The 19889-nt window shown below is 47.2% G+C and overlaps 1 protein-coding gene across 1 annotated transcript in view; it reads right to left on the bottom strand.

Annotated features, from left to right (window-relative positions):
• The window catches only part of AGTPBP1 (ATP/GTP binding carboxypeptidase 1), a 257622-nt gene extending 248691 nt beyond the window's left edge, over nt 1-8931 (bottom strand). Inside the window, exon 1 of the mRNA XM_077474842.1 lies at nt 8798-8931. The gene's annotated coding sequence lies outside the window, so the exon portion shown is untranslated. The remainder of the gene's footprint in view (nt 1-8797) is intronic.
• Between the last annotated feature and the right edge of the window lie 10958 nt (nt 8932-19889).

Genomic DNA, 19889 nt, shown 5'->3' with positions numbered 1-19889 from the left:
ACAGGTGAATGGGTAGGGGTACATTGTACCCCATACTCATTCACATAGGGTGGGGGGCCGGTATCCGGGGGCCCCCTTATTAAAGGGGGCTCCCGGATTCCGATAAGCCCCCCGCCCGCAGACCCCGACAACCATCGGCCAGGGTTGTCGGGAAGGGGCCCTTGTCCTCATCAACATGGGGACAAGGTGCTTTGGGGTGGGGGGGCCGCGCGGCCCCCCCCCTTCCCCAAGGCACCCCCCATGTTGAGGGCACGCGGCCTGGTACGGCTCAGGAGGGGGGGCGCTCGCTCGCCCCCCTTTCCTGGCCGGCCGGGTAGCGTGCTCGGACAAGGGTCTGTTGGGGACTTGGAGGGGACCCCCACGCCGATTTTTTTCGGCGTTGGGGTTCCCCTTTAAGTCCATACCAGGCGGCGGGGCCAGCGACGTCTCCTTCGCGGGCCCCGCCTACCTGGATACCCTCTCGAAATGAGCGGACTTTTCTCCGGGCGGGGAAAGTCCGCTCATTTCAAAAGTACGGCGGACTGGCGGACACAGGCGGATTGTCCGCCAAAATGCGAGTCCGACGGACAGTATTACGGAAATTCCGAAATACTTAGTCCGCCAGACTGCATGCTGAAAAAGTCCGCTGAAGCCCACACACGAGCGGACTGTCCGCTGAAATGTGTTTCGGCGGACTAAGTAGGCCAGACAGTCCGCCCGTGTGTACGCGGCTTTAGATTTAGAGCGACTGCACTTCCAAGTGCACTTGCAGTGCAGAGTGGATTTTCCTTTAGTAAATAACCCCCAAAGAGTCTTACTTTGAATTGTATTTATTTACCAAGTTTATGCTTTTTTGCCTCTCAGTTCAAAGTAGAAGAAGTAAGCAAAATAAGGAAGTTGGTGAAGCAGACGTTACCAGAAATTAGAGAGCAGAAGGTGGTGAAACGTTACAGATTTCCACTGTTAGTTTGCATCCTAAAGATAGATGCACAATAGGCGTTTAGTCCATGTGCATCCAATCCTAGTGTGTCCGTGCGCCCGGGAGGCACAGGTGCAGCTTTCAGACGTGCTGTCTGTTAAAGTCCATGGCAGGCTGAAGATACTGTATGCTGTCCTGGTTGGTACTGCATTGAGTGCTGTATGTGTTCAGGTGTGTATTCTTGAAACACAGGTATTTTGTCCTAAACATGAGTACAACTCCCACTCTGTACAGAGTCCAGACTTAAAGTGGTTGTAAACCCTTACAAACCACTTTGACCTACAGGTAAGTCTAGATTAAGGCTTACCTGTAGGTCCAAGAAATATCTCCTAAACCTATATGGTTTAGGAGATATTTGCCCGAAAACAGGCATGCACCGTAGACAGCGGCGCGCAGGCACACTGAGCGCGGCATTCTCAACGTCGGAGCTGCTGCGCGTGACGGCTCCCGTGCGCATGCGCGGGAGTGACGTCATCGCGGCTTCGCCGAATGACAGCGGCGGAGCTGCGCGACCCCACCAAGAAGATGGATGCGGCGGACTACAGGGGACAGCGGCGACTTCGCTGGCTCCTGTGTCAGGTAAGTGACACATAATGGACTACTATGCGATGCATAGTAGTCCATTATGCTTTGCCTTTGCAGGGAATGAAAGAGGAAGTAAACTCATCAGGGTTTACTTCCTCTTTAAGGCCGATCAGAAAATTGAACAAAAAATACCACTTTAGGCTAGGTTCACACCGTAGCGATGCGGGAACGCCGCGAATCCACTGCGTTTTCCCACATCGCATGCCTCCCGCCGGCAGTTCACACTGCCCTATGCGGACTGCTGGGAGTGTCAATGAAATCTTAATGACACCCCCAGATCCGTCCGCATATCGCAGTGCGATCTGCACACTCGGACAGGAATCAGATCGCATGGTGTGAACACCCATGCGATCCGATTCTGCTGCGGACCAAAAAAAGGGTCCCGTGCGAGTTTGCGGCGGGTGCGATGCGAATTCAGCCATACTATCTGTATGGCTGAACTCGCATCGCTACAGAGATCGGATGTGATTTGCACTGCAGTGCGGTGCGAATCACATCCGGATCTCCCACCCGCAGCAGTGTGAACCCAGCCTTAGAAGCGATCGTATATGCAATAATCTGATCGTAAGTACACAGCTTTCGTCCGAAATTATCTGAAGGGACAAAAATGTATTTTTCTTCTACGATACCAGATAGTACAATTTTCATTTAATCAGTACAGTTTTCATCTGAAAATACAATACATCACTTCCAAATTTTTATTCTCATGTATGAGATTTTTCGTACTTTAGTAACCGCTTCATTTTCAATAGCATGCAAAGAAAGCAGACAATCATTTGTCCGATAATCTCATTGTGTGTATTAGGCTTTAGAGCAGGGATCTGCAATTAGCGGACCTCCAGCTACTGCAGAACTACAAGTCCCATGAGGCATAGCAAGACTCTGACAGCCACAAGCATGACACACAGAGGCATGATGGGACTTGTAGTTTTGCAACAGCTGGAGGTCCGCTAATTGCATATCCCTGCTTTAGAGTATTACGGCCTGCAAACAGTGGGAATGGACAATATACCTATGCCTCCCGCTCACACAAAAATGTTGGGGTTGGATGCACACAGGTTAAACGCACAGTGTGTATATGGCCTTAAACAGGCCTTTACTTTCTAAAACCGTGGGGGGGTCACACCTTGATGAAGCCCATGTAAAGGTCTCTGAGCACCCAGGTGAGAAGATCTACCCTTTCTTGGTTACAGCAGGCCACGCTTTTTTTCTATATACTAAACAGCAGTTGCATTGGCACTCCGTAAATCTGGTCATTTTTACAACACAGATATGATATTGTTTCACTCAGGAGTGGTATAATTGCTTCTTCATCACATTAGCAGAATGATCCCCGGGCAAAATTGCATAAGGAAGTTAGTTGAACTGCCTGGATTGAAGTTAATTTGTTAAGAATATAAGTGTTCATGTAAATCAACTCCCCTAGGTCCCTAGATTTCACTTGTATAAGCTCACTACTACCATGGCTTGACAGACCCTGAATTTTACACCCATGAAGGTGCCTGCTGTATACCTCAGTGGTGGTCTAAAGCCCAAAATGTAACTAAAGGTTTGCTTAACAAATGTATTTCATTGTCAAGGTTGTATCCAAAGATTAAAGCACAACTTAAGCTAACAAAACAAAAAAGCAACAGCCCACTGGAAGATTTAAAAAAAAGCAGCTTTTGCTGCAATATTCACTTTCAATCTGCAGCTGCCTACACCTACTTAGCTCTTTGTCACCACTAGATGTTCTTTGTCTTCCAGGTTAAATAATGGGCAGCTTCAATCAACTCACTTTTTCTAAGCTTAAGCCATCACAGACATGTCCTTAGCCTGTGACTGGACAAGAAGGGAGAAGCAGCAGACTCATATGCTCTCCCCTCCTATCAGCATCCTCCTGATCTGCACATAACCTAATTAGGCCTATGTGCTGCTTCTTCCTCTCACACTCTAAGCTCTGCTATACAGGAGGCTGCAAGAGAGTGATACCAAGTCACATTCAGATATCTGCACTGCTTTCATACAAAAAAAAAAATATATATATATATATATATATAAATATATATATATATATATAATATAAAAAATATAATGGAAAGTTGGTATAAGATTATTCAGTTCTTGATGTCATGGACAAGCCTACCCCTAATGGGTTTAAACTTGATGGTCATCAAGTTAAATTTATAGTTATGTCCACTTAAACTTAAAGTGGTTGTAAACCCACCCTAGTGACTTTTACCTATCAGTAAGCCTAGAATAAGGCTTACTTATAGGTAGTGGAAATATTTCCTAAACGAGTGCCGTCTAGGAGATATTTCACTTGTCGTTCACCGATGATGTACTCAGTGCATGCAATGTGAAGAAAAGGACCACCATGCCGTTTCTTCCCCCAACACGTGCCGTTACTGATGGCTCCAGCGGGAGTGACGTCACATGACCTCGAACCGTCAGGGTGCTGGAGTCCGCGGCCCCAGAAAGGAAGAGGGGCGAAGATGAACACAGCCTGCACAGGGGACATCGATGGATTAGTTTGCAGGTAAATGGCGATGCATACTAGCCCATTATGCTTTTAATTTGCAGGTTTTGCAGGGAGAAAAAGAGGAAGTAAAACCCATTAGGGTTTACTTCCTCTTTAAAATAGGCCAGGAAAAATATAAGAAAGGAAAACAAAAATGATAGACTACACCGAAAGTATACTCAAATGATCGTTCAGAGTATTTCAAACTGAGAGTTAAAGTTACTTGTAACTTTAACTATTTGCTTGTGTTCTTAACCAAACTGTCAAACCATCAAATGGCTGGTGTCACAACTGATCACATTTGCAACATCATGGCCATTGAAGATCAAACGGAGGCCAAGATCGCAGCTTCCTTAGCTGAAACTGATAGGAAGGGTTAGTTCCATTTAATGAGAAAAATTAAGAACCTATTTAAGTATGTGTTCTTAACTCAAAGAGTCCCTTCTGTTGCTCCTAGCCACCTCCAAATTGTCTATTTATTTATTGTTGCTCCTCTGATCTGACTTTCTGTTAGAGCAGGGGTCTCCAAACTTTTTAAACAAAGGGCCAGTTTACTATCTTTCAGACTTGAGAGGGGCCGTACTGCGGCCAGTGAGAGTAGAAAATGCCCTGGTGTTGATAACAATGCCCATTATTAGTGTTAGTAGGAGGAATGGTGTTCCATCATTGGTGAAAGTGGGAGGAATAGTGTCCCATCATTGGTATTAGTAGGAGGAATAGTGTCCCATCATTGGTATCAGTGGGAGGAATAGTGTCCCATCATTGGTATCAGTGGGAGGAATAGTGTCCCATCATTGGTATCAGTGGGAGGAATAGTGTCCCATCATTGGTATTAGTAGGAGGAATAGTGTCCCATCATTGGCATTAGTGGGAGGAAGAGTTTCCCGTCATTGATATCAGTGGGAGGAATAGTGTCCCATCATTGGTATCAGTGAGAGGAATAGTGTCCCATCATTGGTATCAGTAGGAGGAATAGTGTCCCATCACTGGTATCAGTAGGAGGAATAGTGTCCCATCATTGGTATCAGTAGGAGGAATAGTGTCCCATCACTGGTATCAGTAGGAGGAATAGTGTCCCATCATTGGTGAAAGTGGGAGGAATAGTGTCCCATCATTGGTATTAGTAGGAGGAATAGTGTCCCATCATTGGCATCAGTGGGAGGAAGAGTTTCCCGTCATTGGTATCAGTGGGAGGAATAGTGTCCCATCATTGGTATCAGTAGGAGGAATAGTGTCCCATCATTGGCATCAGTGGGAGGAATAGTGTCCCATCATTGGTATTAGTAGGAGGAATAGTGTCCCATCATTGGCATTAGTGGGAGGAAGAGTTTCCCGTCATTGATATCAGTGGGAGGAATAGTGTCCCATCATTGGTATCAGTGAGAGGAATAGTGTCCCATCATTGGTATCAGTAGGAGGAATAGTGTCCCATCACTGGTATCAGTAGGAGGAATAGTGTCCCATCATTGGTGAAAGTGGGAGGAATAGTGTCCCATCATTGGTATTAGTAGGAGGAATAGTGTCCCATCATTGGCATCAGTGGGAGGAAGAGTTTCCCGTCATTGGTATCAGTGGGAGGAATAGTGTCCCATCATTGGTATCAGTAGGAGGAATAGTGTCCCATCATTGGCATCAGTGGGAGGAATAGTGTCCCATCATTGGCATCAGTGGGAGGAAGAGTTTCTCGTCATTGGTATCAGTGGGAGGAATAGTGTCCCATCCAATCAACATCCGCCTGGAAGAAAATCACCTGGCTTTTAGGAAAAAACTCAAGACCTTCCTCTTTTAGCAGATGATCAAAGCTCGCCACAGCGCCTAGAGGCGATTCAGTTCGCATTGTGCGCTATATAAGTATTTCATTCATTCATTCATTGGTATCAGAGGGAGGAATAGTGTCCCATCATTGGTATCAGTGGGAGGAATAGTGTCCCATCGTTGGTATCAGTGGGAGGAATAGTGTCCCATCATTGGTATCAGTGGGAGGAATAGTGTCCCATCATTGGTATCAGTGGGAGGAATAGTGTCCCATCATTGGTATCAGTGGGAGGAATAGTTTCCCCTCATTGGTATCAGTGGGAGCAATAGTGTCCCATCAATGGTGACAGTGGAAGGAATAGTGTCCCATCATTGGTGACAGTGGAAGGAATAGTGTGCCATCATTGGTATCAGTGGAAGGAATAGTGTCCCTTCATTGGTGACAGTGGGAGCAATAGTGTCCCATCATTGGTATCAGTGGAAGGAATAGTGTCCCTTCATTGGTGACAGTGGGAGGAATAGTGTCCCATCATTGGTATCAGTTGGAAGTATAGTGTCCCATCATTGGTGACAGTGGGAAGAAGCATGTCTCATCATTGGTGACAGTGGGAAGAAGCGAGTCCCATCATTGGTGACAGTGGGAAGAAGCATGTCCCATCATTGGTGACAGTGGGAAGAAGCGTGTCCCATCATTGGTGATAGTGGGAAGAAGCGTGTCCCATCATTGGTGACAGTGGGAAGAAGCGTGTCCCATCATTGGTGACAGTGGGAAGAAGCGTGTCCCATCATTGGTGATAGTGGGAAGAAGCGTGTCCCTTCATTGGTGACAGTGGGAAGAAGCGTGTCCCATCAGTGGTGAAAGTGGGAAGAATTGTGTCCCATCATTGGTGACAGTGGAAAGAAGGGAAGAATGGTGTCCCAACATTAGTGTCAGTGGAAGCAAAAGTATCCCAACATTGGTGTCAGTGGAAGCAAAAGTATCCCAACATTGGTGTCAGTGGGAGGAATATTGCCCAACTTTTGGTGTCAGTGGCAGGAGTTATGCCCCACTGTTGGTGTCAGTGGCAGGAATTATGAACTTCTGGTGGAATTGCTGCAGCAATCTGACTGGAAGAAGGGGCAGGTACCTGCTTCCTCCCCTCCAAAAAATAATAAGTACCAAAAATAGAAGCGCAAATGGGGGGGAGAGAGCATAAAGTGGAACTTTCCCTTTAGTCCTTTAGGCTTACCTGCAGGTACAGTGAATACCGGTAAATGTGTAGCAGCAAGTGACATCACCGACACATATGCAGGTAAAAGCATTTTGGCAGCAACATTATCTGCACTTTTTTTTCTTTCAGCACAATGCTGAAAACCCTATTTTTGGCGCATCACTGATGATTATAGAACATGGCGAGGGGAAATCAATACAGTTTTTACAGAACTTTTCTGGTGGTAGTTTCATGTAGAGCAGGGGTAGGCAACTTTTCAGAGGTTGAGATCTACCTGGGCAACAGAGAGGAAATCAAAGATCCCCGGGGAGGGGGACATCCTTTAAAAAAAAAACACTATCAGGCCACCAATAAAAAGTCTGCATGAAGAACACATAGGGGGTTATTTACTAAAGGCAAATCCACTTTGTACTACAAGTGCACTTGGAAGTGTAGTCGCTGTAGATCTGAGGGGTAGATATGAAATTAGGGGAAGCTCTGCTGATTTTATCATCCAATCATTTACAAGCAAAAATACTGTTTTTTATTTTCCTTGCATGTCCCCCTCGGATCTACAGCGACTGCACTTCTAAGTGCACTTGTAGTGCAAAGTGGGTTTTCCTTTAGTAAATAAACCCAAAAGTGTGTCACAGTAGTATACTATTATTACACCCTTCCTATCACCCCCACAATAATGCCCTCCCCCAAAGTAATATCCTCTGCCCCTCTACCTCCCCTTCAGATTACCACAATAGTGTCCTCTGCCCCCCCTTCACATCACCATCCCCCACTGTAGTTCACACTGCCCCCTTCACATCACACCCCCCCCCCCCTGTAGTGTCTGCTGTCCCTCTGCCCCCACCCCCACCCCATAGCAGTGTCCTCTGCCACCCCCTTCACATCACCATCCCCTTACTGTAGTTCACCCTGGCCCCTTCACATCACACCTCCCCCCGTAGTGTCTGCTGTCCCTCTGTCTGCCCCCCCCCCCCCCGTAACGTCCCTCTGCCCCTCTGCTTTCCCACCATAGCAGTGTCCTTCCCACTAGACACAAACAGGAGTGTGCAGGTAGCCTTCGCCATAGGCGAATGACGCACACACTGCCCGCTGGTCCCCTCTGAATATGTACATCACATATCCCAGGAGGCATAGCCTTTCATTCAAGAACAGCATGATGTCAGCGAGAACATGGCGGCATGGGGCAGCGCTGAGAGGATCTCAGCAGGTCAACGCTGGATCTGAAAAGTGCAGATGCTGCCATCGGGTATTTTTTTTTAAATGGGGAGGTCGGCCGGAGTTCCCCTTTAAGTAGTAGATGTGCATGGATTATTTTTGGAGAATGAGGCTATTGTGTAGTTTCCCTAACTTCATTGACATGTCACAAAATGACACTTCATTCAGCCCCGTGCACTGCAGCCTTATGCGATGCACTACAGAGAGCTCGGATGTATGAAAATGCATAGATTCTGCGGCTGCAATCAGGGTACATGGCTATGGATTTCTATGTGATCTATATTAGGGGCATGGTGTGAATGAGCCCTGAACTCACTGTCACCAGTGTGTGGCCCTGACACTGCAGCTTTTCCTGCATCTCCCATAAGGATGCATTATAGAGAAGTGACATGACAGCCTGCACTAAGCCCATGACATCACCCCTTCAGGCTGACAGCCATTACTAATGAAAGGGACGCTTTGTGTCTCTATGACAACACACAGACATGTCACCGATGCAGGGTGTCACCCAGTCCAATGCCGCAGCTAATCCATTGCAGCACACATCCCTTCCCCCCCCTCCCAAGGCCTTATCACCTGATCCGTGCACCTCTCTTCCAGCACCGCTCCGGCTTCTCCTCCGCTCCTTCCCTGTACAGCACACAGCGGCAGATGGAAACAGAGGAGGAGCGACAGATCAGGGCCAGCTAGGAACCGATGATGGGCAACTGGGCGGGGCACACCTACAGAAGGCGGGGCTCGGCCTTCTATGGAGCTGTCAAAGTAGGGCGGGGTAAACGCCGCGGGCGTGGTTTAGCATGTGTTGGGCGGGGCTGACAGATGTAGTTGGTGCTCAGTGCTGGAGTGGAGGCGGGCTGTTGTGGTTGCTGCAAACAACATTACATGACACAGACGGCTTGTGTTCCTGTTCGCCTGAGGGTGTGTCGGAGCCACAGCCTACATTGGATCTGTCTGCTGCATACACGTGTTCTTCTTCTTCTGATGGGAGGGTTACTGCATTGTCATCTTTTTCAGGGACACCTTCATACAGGGTTACAGAGATCTGTGACAAAGTATAAGGATGGGAATACAAAATGTGTATTTAAAGAGGTAATAAACCACTGAAAAAACAAAAAAGAACCTCCAAGACAGTAGCATAATGTGCTAGTATGCATTGCATACTAGCACATTATGAAATACTTAGCTTAGAACGAGGCACCCGGTCACCGTTGAGGGAGCTATGTTCCCTCTGTGTTTCTTCAACGTTCACTAGCCCCACATGCGCGCGAGAGTCCTCGGTAGGGTTGCCACCTGTCCAGGATTCACAGTTCGTGTTTGGAATCATGTGTCCAGGTCTCAGACTGCCAGAAACCCGTACACATTATTCAGACCAGACTATGGTTTCCAGATGCATCTGGATGAGAGGTGCTGACTGCCAAGGGGTGAGCGAGCTCACCATCCATCCCTGTCTGTGACTGAAGTCTCCCTCCTTCTCTCTCCTGCCTCTAAGTGAGTAGACTAAGGTAATTCAGGGTTCTCAGAGTACCCCTTACATCAGAGTTCCCCTTTAGACCAGAGGCCACAGTATTCACACTTACATCAGAGTCCTCTCCGTACATCACAATTTCTCAGTGTTCCCCCTTAAATCAGGGTTCCCAGAGCATCCCTTATGTCAGAGTCCCCAGAGTTCTCACTTACATCAGAGTCAGCAGAGTCCCTCCTTACAGTGAAAGGGGACTCTGCAAATTCAGATGTAAAAAGGGAACTCTGTGGACTTTGATGTAAAGGGAGACTTTTGTTATTAACTTCATATGATTAGAAATGCTATTTAATAGAAAAATATAGGTAAAGTTTATACTATAAAAAAAAAAAAATAGCTGCGTGCCGCTAAAATGTTCGGGTTTGACTTGAAGAAAAGGTGGCAACCCTAGTGCTCGGTTCTGGCACAGTCCACCGGATATTCAGAGTGCATGCGCCGCTGATGTCCACAGCTGCATGCATGGTGAAGGTCTCCTATACGGTGCAGGTTTAGGAGATAATAAGATTTTTGTACTCACCGTAAAATCCTTTTCTCTGACGTTCATTGACGGACACAGCACCTTCAATCTTGACCTTAGGGTTATATCACCACCTTCAGGAGAGGACTAGGCAGAACATGTTAAAAACAGCAAAACTGCACAATACCGCCCGGGGGGCGGTTCTACTGGCTATAACCCCTCACACTCCTTCCAGCAGCTCAGTTCGTCAAAAAGTAGTGAAAAGTAAAAACATAAATAGGAGGGGTGGTGCTGTGTCCATCCATGAACTTCAGAGAAAAGGATTTTTACGGTGAGTACAAAAATCCTATTTTCTCTTTCGTTCATTGACGGACACAGCACCTTCAATCTTGACCTTAGGGACGTCCCCAAGCAGTGTCAAAAAAAACGAAGGGTGGGAACAGCAAGAAAATAAACTCCACCCATAACAACCAGAGCTCCTTAACGGAGGAGTTGCAACCTTTAACAGCCGCCTGCAAAACCTTGCGGCCGAAGCAAGCATCTGAAGATGCACTCACACCAATCTTGAAAAAATTTGTGAAAGTGTGAACGGGACTTACACACCTGGGAAAGGGACGCTTGATGTCGGAAAGCCCAGGAGGCGCCAATTGCCCTGGTAGAATGTGCCGTGACAGGAAAAGGGGGCACCCGCCCCCTTAAGGCATAAGCCTGAACCACGATCTGTCTGATCCACTGAGAAATGGTGCAGACGAGACCGCCAGGCCCTTCTTCGGACCAGCCACCCATACAAACAGCGGGTTCGACCTCCGAAAAGGAGCCGTAGAAGACAGATACACCCACAGAGCCCGGACCACGCCCAAGGAATGCAAAGCAACCTCTTTTGGGGTGTGGCGGCCGAGGAAATAAGGACGGAAGCACAATGTCCTCATTTAGATGAAAGGCCGAAAAAAACCTTTGGAAGAAATGAAGGCTGTGGACGTAGCACCGCCTTATCCTTGTGGATGACTAGGTAGGGAGACTTGCATGACAAGGCCGCCAACTCAGAAACCCTCTTGACAGATGTAATAGCCACTAGAAAGACTACTTTCTGAGAGAGTGTCAGTAAGGGGATCTCCCTAATGTTTTCAAATGGCGGTTTCTGAAACACAGAGAGCACCAGATTCAAATCTCACGGAGGCAGCGGCGGTCGAACCGGAGGGGCCACATGTTGAACCCCCTGAACAAACGTACTCACCAATGAATGAGTCACCAAAGGTCGCTGAAAAAACACAGCCAAGGCTGATACCTGACCCTTAAAGCGGAAGTAAACCCATCGATCTAACAGTTTGAAAAAAACAGTTATATTCCCGGCATGCCGGAAATGTTAACTGTCACATTGGTTGTGCTCTCAACCAAACTGTCAAACCATCCCATGGCTGGTGTCATAACTGATCACATGTGCAGCTCCATGGCAGTTAAAGATTAAGACCCTTTTCACACCACACCGCCCATTGCGTCGGCGGTAAAACGCCGCTATTTTTAGCGGCGTTTTACCGCCGGATTTACGGTGCATTTCGGCCGCTAGCGGGGCGCTTTTACCCCCCGCTAGTGGCCGAGAAAGGGTTAAAACCGCCGGTAATAGCGGCGTTTTGCCGGCGGTATTACAGCGCTGCCCCATTGATTTCAATGGGGAGCAGCGGAGGAGGATCGATAAACACACCGCTCCTTCACCGCTCCAAAGAAGCTGCTGGCAGGACTTTTTTCTGATGTCCTGCCAGCGCACCGCTGTAGTGTGAAAGCCCTAGGGCTTTCACACTACACGCAATGGTGCAGCTTCTTTAGGGCAGATTGCAGGCGCTATTTCTAACGCTATAGCGCCTGCAAAACGCCCTGGTGTGAAAGGGGTCTTAAGGGAGGCCAAGATGGCAGCTTCCTTGTCTGAAAACGATAGGAGGGGGTTTACTTCCACTTTAATGGTGCTTAATGCAAGTTTCTGATCCACTCCTCGCTGCAAAAACAGCAGGATCCTAAAAACTGAATATGTACGTGGACGCCACCCCATCTCCTTACACATGGATATGTAGGCCTTCCATGTACAATGATAAATCTTCAGAGAAGATGACTTCTGTACCCTCAGCATAGTGGAGATTACCGAACCCGACAGACCTCGGTCCCTTAGCACCTGGCTTTCAACAGCCATGCCGGTAAAGCCAGCGACAGTAAAGCAGAATGAAGTATTGGACCTTGTGACAGAAGGTCCTCTCGCATCCGCAGCCACCAAGGAACATCCGCCATCATTCGTACTATGTTGGCGTACCAAGGACGCCGAGGCCAATCTGGGGCAATCAGAATCACCAGAATCCCCTCGGCCTCCACTCTACAAAGCAGACGTGTAGAAGAAAGACGATAATGCCCCCATGGAGCCACCAACACCTCGGATGCTTCCGCCCAGGGATCTTTTAACCTGGCCTCAAACCTCTGTACCTTCCGATTGAGTTGAGAAGCCAAGAGATCCACATCTGGTGTGCCCCACCTTAGGCAAAGGAGCCGAAATACATCCGGATGCAGCGACCATTCCCATTTGGACAGGATCTCCTTCTGCAAGACTCGAGTGTGGAATTGAGCATACGGTACTACCTCGAAAGTGGCTAGACTCACATGCAAAAATGCAGCTATGACCACCTGTGGGACACCAACAACTTCACCGCAGCTTGAAGAGAAGGGAGAAAGACTCTCACCTCTGAGGAGCCCAGAAGCAAGCCCAGGTATTCCAGGTGTTGAGTTGGCACCAACACAGACTTCTGGAGGTTCAGTACCCAACCAAACTCCCAAAGAGTTTGCATGGTGATAATCACATCCTCCATTAATTCTGAGGCTGAAGCTGCTCTCAGAAGGAGGTCGTCCAGGTAACCCACGATTGCGATCCCTTGTTGCCTTAGCAACACCAGAATTGGGGCTAGAACCTTAGTGAAGACCCTTGGTGCCGACGCCAGGCCAAAAGGGAGAGCTACAAATTGGTAGTGCTTGTACCCGACCACAAATCACAGAAATCACTGATACCTGATGCATATGGGGACATATAAGTATGCGTCCTTGATGTCCAGGGACGCCAGGAAATCCCCCTGATGGAAGGGAGCGACCACGGAGCAAACTGATTCCATCATGAACCCTTGTACTTTCACAAAGCTGTTGAGGGCCTTGAGATCCAGGACCTGACAGACCCCTTCCTTCTTTGGGACTACAAACAGATTGGAGTAGAATCCCTGAAACCTTTCCGGTGTCCGGACAGGCACTAACACCCCACGCAGAAGCAGGTCCTGTACTGCCCCAAACAGGGCCTCCTGACGAGCTGGAAGAAGATGAAGGTTGGAGGGAACAAATCTGTAGGACAAGAAAGAAACTCTATCTTGTATCCTGATGAAACCAGTTCGCAGACCCACTGGTCGGAAAGTAGGGAGGTCCACCGAGCTGCAAACTCCCGAAGACGACCCCCCCACCCGAGAGTCGGGCAGAGGCGAACCTTCATGTGGCAACAGATTTGCTCGGAGGTTTGTTTGGCTTGCGAAACCAGGGACGCGTTTGTCCCTCAGCGGGCACCTTGTCGGACTGGGAACACTTACCTGCTGACCCGGGCAGACGAAAAAAATCGCTTTTGAGCGGAAAAGGAGGGCCCTTGCCTACGGCATGGCTCCTTACCTTTCCTGGACTGTGGGAGCAACGTACTCTTTCCCCCAGTAACATTCTTAATAATGTCATCCAGCGAGGCTCCAAATAGCCTCTCCCCCTGGAAGGGCAAATCCACCAGTGCTTTTTTAGATGCCTGGTCCTCAGACCAGCATTTTAGCCAAATCAGGCAATGTAGCACCACAGCTGATACTGAGGCTCTAGAGAGCAAGGGGGCCGTATCTAATGCCGCATCACAGACATACTTAAGGCCCTGCACCAACTGGTCCGCCAGCTGCACACAGACTGGGGAAGCCTGTTGCTTCTTCAACTCACCGTGCAACAATTTAGCCCATTCAGTAAGCGTCTGTGATACCAGGACCGTGGCTAACACTGGCCACAGTGCTGATCCCACCACCATAAACATGGACCGGGCAACCGCCTCGGCCCTCCTGTCAGCAGGGTCCTTCTTGCGCTGACCCGGACACGGAGTCATTCTTACTGTCCGAACGGTCCTGGTCCACATCCTCTGAAACGTCAGAACAGGGGCTGCCTACCACAGCGGGACCAGAGTCTGAATCAGAGCTTTCCCCAGAAGATGGTGGGGGGCCTTTTTTACCCCCCTTGCGCCCGCACGCAGCATCCACCCTGTCTGCAAAGGACTCCAGGACCGCCAACAGAGCGTCCATAGTCACCGTAGGTGCAGGGGAACCAGTTGCCATAACAGGGGTGTCTGCAGAAGAAGCGCCAGCTTCTGACGCCATGCTGAGTCACACTCGACTGTCACCACTTGGGGACCTAAGGCAAGTCACACAAAATGCCCACCCTCTTAGCTGACACAGACTAAGGGGCCCCCCACAGGACTCACCACCCTGACCCAGGTACTGTGGCCTGCTGCCGCTGTCCGCTCTCCCCTGTGTCAGCCACAAGGTGTTCTGTGTAAGTTTCGTGCTGTTCCAGAAAAAACAGTTACCCAGCGCTAGAGGTAAAACAAGCTGATGCTACTAGAAAATGGTTGCCGGCCATCTCAGTAAAAAACGTATGAGGGCACTGGGAAAATGGCCGCCGGACTTCCAGAAAATGTCCGAATGGGGAAAGTCTGGCTGTGGCTACAAAAAAAATGGCCACGGCCTCCGGAAAACAGCTGTTGATTGTAGATCACAGGAATCAAAAATGCAGAGAAAATAAAAAATTCCCAGGACCAATGGTCCCCACCGGGAGCCAGGTCCTTCTCCTAAACTAGGCAGAAAAAAAACTGAGCTGCTGGAAGCAGTGTGAGGGGTTATAGCCAGTAGGACCACCCCCTGGGTGGTACTGCGCAGTTTTGCTGTTTTTACATGTTCTGCTTAGTCCTCTCCTGATGGTGGCGATATAACCCTAAGGTCAAGATTGAAGGTGCTGTGTCTGTCAATGAATGAAAGAGAATTCATTTTATCCACAGGTAAACCTTATCATAGGCTTACTTGTAGGTAAAAATGGCCAAGCGAAGGATATAAGTGCTTTAAAATTAATTAAAAGGGAACAGTGGTTGGGAATAGGGTTGCACCAATACTGATACTAGTATCAGTGCCAATACCGAGAATTTGCAGGAGTACTTGTACTTGTGCAAATGCTCCAATGCTTGACCTGATACCTGGGTAGTCAGGGACAATCGGCGTGGCAGTGGGGGCAGTTACAAGCACCGATTTCCCTGTATAGATATTAATAAAGCATCTGGCAGCTCTCCCTCCCTGGCTTCCAGCTGTTTTATTAAAATCTAGACAGGAAGATCGGTGCTTGTAACAGCCCCCACCGACGCACAGATCACCCCTGACTGTCTCCTGTGTCCTTCAGTCCCTCTCTTGTGCCCTCCGTGCTCCTGAGGTACCCCTCCATGTCCTCCTCCGTTCTACCTCTGTCCTCCTCAGCTCCCTCCATTTCCTCCTCTGCTCCCCCTCTGTCCTTCTCTGCCTCCTCCAGGTCCTTCTCCGCTCCCTCCTTGTCCTGCTCCGTTACACCTCTGTGCTCCTCCACTCCCTCCATATCCTCCTCTGTCCTCCTCCGCTCCCCCTCTGTCCTCTCCTCTGCTCCCCCCTGTCCTCAGCTCCCTCCATCCTCCTCCGGTTCCTTCTCCAATCCCTCTATGTCCTCCTCCATGTCTTTTTCTGCACCCCCTCTGTCCTCCTCCATTCCCCCTCTGTGCTCCTCCGCTCCCCCTCTGTGCTCCTCCCCTCCCTCCATTTCCTCCTCCGCTCCCTCCATTTCCTCCTCCGCTCCCTCCATGTCCTCCTCCACTTCCCCTCTGTGCACTCCGCTCCCTTCTGTCCCAGATCTTTCAGGATGGAGAGCGGAGGAAGAAGCAGGTAAATATGTCATTTACCGGCTTCTTCCTTTTCATAGTATCATAGTAGGTAAGGTTGAATAAAGACAATAGTCCATCCAGTTCAACTTGTGTAGGTGTTAGTGTAAGAGTCTCTCTTAAAACTATCAATAATCCCCACAGTGAGTTCCACATCCTTATTGCCCTGACAGTGAAAAACCCCCTGCGCAGTTTAAGGTTAAACCGCTTCTTCTCCAATCACGTGTGGCCTCGTGTCCTCCTACACTCCCTGAGACTGAATCATTTTTTAACTATGCTGGGATCGCCATTGAGGTATTTGTAAATCACTATCATATCTTCTCTCAAGCGTCTTTTCTCCAGCGAGAATAAATTTAGTGTGTGTAGTCTTTCCTCGTAATTGAGGTCCTCCAGTCTCCTTACTCGTTTTGTTGTCCTTTTCGGACACTCTCAAGTTCCAGCACATCCCTTCTGAGGACTGGTGACCAGAACTGGACAGAATACTCCAGATGTAGTCTAACCAGAGTTTTATAAAGTGGTAGGATTATAGTTTTATAAAGTGATAGGATTATAGTTTTATAAAGTGGTAGGATTGTGAATGATCAATCAGGGATCACAGACTGTCCCTTCATAACTGAGCATAGTAAACTGTTTACAATGCTTACGTTTATGAATGGAGAGGAGCCTCTGTCTCCTCTCCATTCATCTTCAGTGCAGCTGAGGCTGCAGAGAAAGGGACTGGGGAATCTGTATCCTCAGTCACTCTCTCTGTCTCAAAGGGGAGATGCCAGGGGTCTGATATCTCACCAAAGCCCCCCTCCCTCCCCCACCCAACAGGGTTGATAAAAAAAATGAATATTTAAAAAAAAAAAGAGAAAAAGTGTATTAAATATTTAAAAGTGAAATTGTAAAAATAAAAATAAATAAAAACACTAACATTGTCCACTCGCCCCCCCCCCCCCCCCAAAAAAAATAAAGCATTGTAAAAAAATATATATATATATATATATATATATAAATTGTAAAAAATAATAAAAAAAAAATTGTAAAAATTAAAATTGTAAAAAAAAAAGCTGCTGACAAAGTCCACGCCTCATCAGTGCCTCCTATCAGTGCTGCATATTAGTGCCACTGTCATGTGACATAAAAAAAGTATTGGTAATCGGCATCGGCGAGTACTTGAGAAAAGTATCGGTACTCAGTCTTAAAAAAAGTGGGATTAGTGCAACCCTAGTTTGGAACAACTGGTACAGAGTGGAGCATATACAACACAGATATGATTATTAGTGGTGTGCTGAAAAACAAAAGTTCAGGATGCACTTGGCCAAAGCCGAAAACCTAAATTGACAGTTTTTAAAATATACAGTGAACCTTGGATTGTGAGCATAATTAGTTTGGGAAACATGCTTGTAATCCAAAGCACTCGTATATCAAAGCAAATTTCCACATAAGAAATAATGGAAACTCAAATGATTCGTTACACAACGATTTATTCATAAATCCTTCAGTTTATAGTCCATATAAAAATGATTATAGCAATGTGAGGTTGTGTAACCATAAAATGTCCGACCACAAATGGCCACCTCTACATGGTGATTAGAAGCAAAATCCAGTAGGAACTACAGGGTATACAGGGTATAAAAGAGAAGAGAGGCATCTCTAAGCCCTTGTACATACGGTCGGAGAATCCGTCGGAATGTGTCCCATCGGACCGTGTCGTCGGATAATCTGACTGTGTGTGGTATGCATCGGACTGATTCTGTCGGAATATCCGTCGGACCCAATTTTCCAACATGTTGGAAATATTTCCCGACCAACTGGTTCGATCGGACATACTCCGATCATGTGTAGAGAATTTTGATCGGACCAAGTGCCACACATGCTCAGATAAAATTCCTACATCAAAGCTATTGGCTACTAGCGTGAACGTAGTCCCATCGTAACGAAATTACGTCATCACGTTCTGAAAGATCGGATTTTTCGACAACTTAGTCCGACCGTGTGTATGCAACAGTTTCGGACAAGATCCGACGGACAAAAGACAGATTTGGTTGTGGAAATCTCCGACCGTGTGTACAGGGGCTAAGTGTAGCAATATGGTTACATTTAAAGTGGATTTAAACCTTCTGCCAATGTGGAGGGGGGGGGGGGGGGTGTGTCTATACTCCAATCAGCTGTCACACAGAGTATGTCAGAATGACACTCCTACTGCTGAATGAGGAAATTAAAATTCTAACCCAATGTGAGAATTCTAAAGGATATAGTTAGATGAAGACAGCAGATAAACATGTACAACTTATGTAGGGAGATTTGTTTCATCTCTGTGTATCATCTGAGGCTGTGCACTTCATTGAGTATATGGAAGGTTTACAACCACTTTAATGAAGGTACAACACTTAGCAACTCACATGGTTGATGAATTAAAGAGGCACATCTAATTATGCAGGCATCCGGGGTAAAGCTGTCCACATAGACCGTCCTCTGTACCACCAGCTCCCACCGCTGTCAGTCTGCAATCGTGATTGGGAAGACTACCCTGCAGTAGAGCAATCTGAGAGTGGGGCTTGAACCGCTCAAGGAGGCAATCCGTTCTTTTTTCCCCTTTCATCGTGGACGTTAATAAATCGTAATGTAAGCAGTTATTATTACATTTTATTATATTACTGGCAATATTGCACTATTGAATGTTTTTGCTCTTTCTGAGTGGATGTGGACCGTGAACTGTGATCACTGAGTGGTACAGCTGAGTCTTTGTAGACATCAAGTGTGGATCCTAGCAGACATCTTGTGGATCTTTAAAGCCCAAGGGGTTAAACCTGCCAGGGAACTCATTTAACCCCTTGAGCGCTCCTTGGTGTTAACCCCTTCCCTGCCAGTGACATTTACATAGTAATCAGTGCATTTTTATAGCACTTATCGCTGTATAAATGTCGACGGTCCCAAAAAAGCACCAAAAGTGTTCGATCTGTCCACCGCAATGTCGCAGTCCTGCTACAAATCGCAGCTCGCTGCCATCATTAGTAAAAAAAAAAAAAAAAAAATAGATACATCTTTTCCATAGTTTGTAGATGCTATAACTTTTGCCCAAACCAATCAATATACGCTTATTGCATTTTTTTTACCAAAAATATGTTGAAGAATACATATTGGCCTAAACTGATGAAGAAATTCGTTTTTTTGGGGTTTTTTTTTTACTTTTTTTGGATATTTTTAATAGCAAAAAGTAAAAAAAAAACGTATTTTTTTTCAAAATTGATGCTCATTTTTGTTTATAGCGCAAAAAAATAAAAATCACAGAGGTGATCAAATACCACCTAAAGAAAGCTCTATTTGTGGGGAAAAAGGACCTCAATTTTGTTTGGGTACAGCGTTGCACGATCACTCAATTCTCAGTTAAAGCAACGCAGTGCCGTATTGCAAAAAATGGCCTGGCCATTAAGGGGGAAAACTCTTCCGGTCTTTAAGTAGTTAAAGTGTATTTTTTCAACAAAAATTGCGTTTGAAAAAACCGCTTCACAAACACTGTGTGACATAAAAAATTGCAACAATCCCCATGTTATTCTCTAGGGTGTCCGCTAAGATAAAGTGTCCGAAAAGGTTTGGTCTTCAAGCCCTTTGTGTTGGGGGGCAGGGGACTAGTGAAAAAGCAGACCATCTATTTGCCATAGCAGCTCTGCTCTAAAGTGACACTGTTTTCAGGCTACATGCATCCGAAGGATAATGTCTCTAAAGA

This window comes from Lithobates pipiens, unplaced genomic scaffold (genome assembly GCF_037356315.1).
Source record: "Lithobates pipiens isolate NorthernLeopardFrog02 unplaced genomic scaffold, aLitPip1_a1.2 Scaffold_13, whole genome shotgun sequence".
NCBI lineage: Eukaryota > Metazoa > Chordata > Amphibia > Anura > Ranidae > Lithobates > Lithobates pipiens.
This window is presented reverse-complemented; position numbering and strand designations above follow the sequence as displayed.